The following is a 6,000-nucleotide window of genomic DNA, read 5'->3' on the forward strand; positions in this document are numbered from 1 at the left end:
TGAGACAACTACTTCTAAAGCAACACATATTTTGTTTTTTAAAAAAAGATCTTCAATTTGCATTAAAAGCAAACTCTATACTGCATACAAGACACATTAAAAAGGATGATTCAGAATGGTTGAAAACAAAAAGAAAATCAAAATGTTTACCTGGATAATGCCCCATCCCCACACACAAACAAAAAGGAATAATAATGAAAAAGCAGATGTTTAGCCTTAATACCAGACACGCTGGATTCAGGACAAATTAGTATTATGTGAGACAAAGAATGACACTTTGTAACACGAAAAGTAAAATTCACAATGAAGATGCGAGAGTTATAAATATCTATGGACTAAGTGCTTCATAGCAGCAACTTATATAAGCAGACATTATAGGAGCCAGAAAGACAGAGAGAAAGAAGGAAACCAAAAATAGCGGAATTTCGCTCATCTCTCTCAGTCTAACTCTGGATATATCAGACACGGTACCTCAAAAGTAGAAATTACTTGTTCTTTTTAAAGGCTAATATTATATTCATGAAAAATGGTCATATGTTAAGCCCTAAAAAAGGTCAATAAAATCTAAAAATAAGGAATGATGGACAGCATTCTATGATCACAATACAGTAAAACTAGAAACTAATAGAAAAATCAGAAAAACAAAAATCTCTCCACCTGGAAATTATAAGCAAAAACTCCCTTAAATACTCTTGTGAACAAAACTTGTAGGATTTCTAGAAAACAATGATAAGTGAAAATATTACCTTTGGAACTCTATGACACAACATTAGCTTAATTAATTAAATAAGCACCAACTTGAAAAAGTAGAAAAGCACTATTAAATAAACAGAAGGAAAATAGAATAAAAGAACTAAGTAATTTAGAAGAAGAAATAAAAGAGCTAGGAAACGAAAGTTATTAGACTTAATACATAATTCCAAAAGCTATTTTTTTAAATTATAAAAATAAAATACCTACAATAATTGTCATATTAATCAAGAATAAAAGACATGAATACAAAAAATAAGAAATAATAAAGGGTTAAAACATAGAAACAGAGAATGTTCATGTAATCCTAAGTATTACTTTAATCGATTATAATGTGTCTCCACCATTTTTTCATTTTTCCTCCCCCAAGACAAAAAAATACATTTAATTTCTCCCTAGTGACAGAAATTAAATTCTAAGAAACAAGATTTTGTCAAGAAGGTGGAGATTTGGAGGGCCACAAAGCTTTGGAATGTCAAAGATGTATTGCCCCATTGAGAATGCATGCTCTACTGGAGGAAAATATATTTGAAAACCTGGGTAAAATGAATACTTTCAGTGGAAAATATAATTAACCAAAACTGGTCCTAGAGGACATTAAAAAGTCCAAAGAAGAGAAATTTTGAAAATTGTCAATTCCCCATCCCTCTCCAATGAATTTCCAATGAATCACCAAGCCAATATGATTTTCCCAGGGTAGTTTTACTAAAACTTTAAAGAGTATATAATTCTTATGATATCTAAAATATTGAAAAGTATAAAAAGAATTAATATTCAAATTAAATTTTATAAAACAAGTGGCATTGAAACAAAATCTAACAAAGTTTGCACGTAAATTAAATCTATAAATCAATCTTACTTATAAATCAAGAATCGAAGAATGTGAGAATAATTCAGCATTAGTAAACTTATTCAGGTAAACAATCATATGGAAAGATCTGAAAGCATTAAGATTATTTCTAGAGACATAGAAAAGGTGTTTGAAAAATTCAACAGCCATTCTTGAATTTTTTTTAAAACAAAACTCAATTATCTAGGAATATATGAATATTTCTTTAACAAGATAAAATATCTATCTCAGCCTGAAAGTGATGTTTAAAGATGAAACATTAAAAGCATTTCTACTGCAGTAAAGGAAAAGATCAAGAAGCACTATTAAAATTACTTTTAAACATTATTCTGGGGTTATAATTAAGTGCAGAGAAGAGAAAGAAATTAAAGATCTAAACATTGGAATTAAGGCTGTGAAACTATCCCTATTTGTAGAGAATATGAGAGCATATCTGGAAAACCCAAGCAAATCAATCGAAAACTATTAGAAACAGTAGACAATGTATCAATATACAGAAAAACACAGTTTTTATATGTGCAAACAATAATCAGTTAGACAATATAATGAATAAAATATCTTGTTTAGATTAGCAACAGAAAAGCTGAAATATCTAAGAATACACTAAACAAGAAATATATGAGACCTATATACAGAAAACTTTGCAGACTACTGAAGGACACGAAAGAAAGCACGAACACATGGAAAGACATTCCATGGTTTTGAATAGGTAGATTCGACATTCTAAACATTATCATTTGAAATTAATTTATAAATTTAAAGTAATTTCCCCTAAACAAGTTTTTATTTTTAGAATCAGAAAACTGATTCTAAATTTTATATAGAAGAATAAACTAACAAGAAAAGCTCTAGAAGAAAACATCGGCAAAACCCTTATATCTGAAAGCCATAAAAAGTAGATTGAAAAAGACAAAGAAAACTTCTGTATGGTAAAAAGAAAAAAAAAGAGAGAGACGTTAAATAAACACCATAAGCAAAGTCAAAGGCAATGGGCAAATTAGTCTAAACTATTTGGAAGTTTGGTAGACTCTCATCCATCAGTGGTGGAAGTATAAAAGGATTCAACTCCTAGGCAGGTAATTGAGCCACACAGATTAAGCTTAAAAGTGCATGTACACTCGGCCCTGCAGATTTCATTTTTGAATGTACTTCAGTTACTAAATACACTGAACATACAGACTGAACATACTGACAGTTACTAAGGCTGACTCACATATGAAACTATATTTACAAATTTATTACAATATATTAATATATTAATATATTACAAATTTATTTGTTGCAACATTGTTTGAAATAATAAAAAAAATTGGAAACAACTCAAATATTTTTTAACAGAGATATAGCTATGGGATGCTACTTTGCAAATATAAAAAATACTAGAAAGTGGGGGCTGGCCCCGTGGCCGAGCGGTTAAGTTCGCGCGCTCCGCTGCAGGCGGCCCAGTGTTTCGTTGGTTCGAATCCTGGGCGCGGACATGACACTGCTCATCAAACCACGCTGAGGCAGCGTCCCACATGCCACAACTAAAAATGGACACACAACGAAGAATATACAACTATGTACCGGGGGGCTTTGGGGAGAAAAAGGAAAAAATAAAATCTTTAAAAAAAAAAAAATAAAATCTTTAAAATAAAAAAAAATAAAAAAAAATACTAGAAAGTGTACTGATAGGGAAATTTTCCAGGCTATATTATTAAGCTAAAAAGGCAGGCAACAAAGGGATAAAAGCAAGAATATGTATTTGTCTTAATTAAATACGCACTTTAAAAATCTCTGAAAGGTTTCCTAACAAACAAATAAAAGCGGTTACTTCTGTGAGTGGGTAACAAGTTTTTTAGTGAATTTTTATGCTGTTTGATTTGAAAATCATAATAATTATTTAAAAGTCGTAAAGTAAAATTTGAAAGTCATTAGATGTAATATAATGTGAATTATATGTTTTTATCTGTCATCCTCTCTTTAATGTTGGAAAAAAATGTGATGTGCCACAGAACAATAATAGTACCAAGTACTTTCCTTCTATGAAAAGGTCAAACTAATTTCCACATGCAGGGTATAATCATGTTAGCTGGCATGATTCACACGGTTATTTCAGGTACGTAATCTTCCTTTTTATTAATTAATCATATATCCAAGTGTCAAAAGGAATAACAACTTGTAAAGAAATGACATATTTACCCATAACCCTGTGTAAAAGCTCTTTCTTTTATATTAGACTTTAGACCAAGATTGGTTGACTTCAAAAGCATGAATTTGAGCTAGTCACTTAATGAGATTTTTGCATGTACTAATTCAACTCTGCTGTTTTCAAACTTCGGCCCTTAAGGGGGAACTGAGGGTAACCTTCTGATCATGCCAACCTTGGGAGGCCCGTCAACTCACGTCATAGAGAGCCACACAGCAAAATTCAAAGCTGGGGTGATTGTCAATACTGGAAGGGTCATGTGTGGTCTGGGAAATTGCAGACTCACTCTGCCTTCACCTCTGTGACCCTGTCCTTGGGAGAGTGGGTATAAGCAGGCAGTGACCTATTCTGAAGTGAAAACATGGCTTCAAGGCAATTCAGATCTTCATGTTTCCCTCTACCACCTACCTCATAAATAAACTTCAGTTCCTCCCGGTATTTCAATGCACTAGTACAGGTTATGACACACAATGTCTGAAAGTCCGCTAATGTCATCTACAAGAAGACCCAGAACAATAGCAATGTTACTAAAGTTGATGGTCTTCTCTAGAGTGAGTCCCCTGGCAGTTGATACTGGCAGGTTTTCAAATAGCCTTGAATATCCATAATAATTGGTCATTCATAATGTGTACTATAACATGTACCCCAGAGAACTGTTGGAAGATTAAGGGAGAAAATATGTGTAAAGCTCTTGGCATGAATTTGAGTTATTCGCTTCCTTCCAGACTAGTGAATAGAATCAATTTGCTTGGCTATAATGAAATCAAACCAATTCTCCTATCTTCTACACAGCAATAAGTCATTATCTAAGAATTCGGAAAATTCTAAACATCATTTGTTAACCAAAGGTCTGACATGGTCTGAAAACTTGCATTTTCTTACCATTTTCATGAGAATTTATTGTAATGCATATTTATCAAACGATTTTGGGTAGAAACTTCTAATCTGGGCACAAGCACTACTAATCCTACAAATGACAAACAGAAGCGTGAAAAACATCAATTTGAACGTAGAGTATTTAGCTCCAAAGAGCTCATTTACACATCATCATTTTAACTCTCTGTAAGCAGGAAAGGGCAGAAAACATCCTAATTTCTAATGGTAACATTGAAAAGTAAACCTTAAAAAAAATTTCAAAAAGGGGCCGGCCCCATGGCCCAGTGGTTAAAGTTCCACGTGCTCAGCTTTGGCAGCTGGGGGATCACAGGTTTGAATCCCTGGCATGGACCTGCTCCACTCATCAGCCATGCTGTGGAGGCATCCCACATATGAAGTAGAGGAAGATTGGCATGGATGTTAGCTCAGGGATAATCTACCTCAAGCAAAAAACAAAAGGGGGGGGTGGGGAGGATTGACAATGGATGTTAGCTCAGAGTGAATCTTCCTCATCAGAAAAAATAATAATAATAAAAAAAAGATCCCACAACTAGAAGGACCTGCAACTAAGATATACAACTGTGTACAGGGCGGGGTTTGGGGAGATAAAGCGAGAAAAAAAAAAGATTAGCAACAGTTGTTAGCCCAGGTGCCAATCCTTAAAAAAAAAAAGAAAAGAAAAAAGAAAAGCTCATTTAACGACCAATGTTTTAAAAGAAGACTTTGCTTCATGTTCATTCATTCAATCAACATTCATCAAACATATAACACATATTGAACATTCTCATGTGCCATGAACAATGCTTAGTGTCTAGAATAGAGTGTTGAAGAGGACGAGCATCAAGGCTGCCAATGACTATCAAGTGTCACACTTGGCTTCTGGCTAGTCCAAAACGGAATCTGCCAAGGGGCTTTTGGCCAAGCATCTAGCTTCTGCTGACTTTTCTAGAGGAAGCCCAGCTATAATTTGGCTGTGTAGCAGCTTGGAGTTAAGGTACAGAGGTCCAACTTCAGCTTTGGATTAAGACATGGCAAAAACTAGCCCATCTTTCTGATCATTGGGCCATGGTTTTATGGAGCTACATGTCTTTGTCGGCTTGAGCTGCCATAACAAAATATCATAGACTGAATGACCTAAACACCGGGAATTTGTTTCTCACAGTTCTGGAGAGCAGAAGTCGAAGATCATGGTGCCAGCTGGGTTGGTGACTGGTGAGATTCCTCTCCTTGGGTTGCAGACAGCTGCCTTCTCTCTGTGTCTTCACATGGCCTCTCCTCAGTGTGTGAGGGAAATGGAGAGAGAGAGAGGCAAACTCTTGGGTGTCTCTTCTTATAG

This window comes from Equus przewalskii, chromosome 24, assembly GCF_037783145.1.
Source record: "Equus przewalskii isolate Varuska chromosome 24, EquPr2, whole genome shotgun sequence".
In the NCBI taxonomy this organism is placed as follows: domain Eukaryota; kingdom Metazoa; phylum Chordata; class Mammalia; order Perissodactyla; family Equidae; genus Equus; species Equus przewalskii.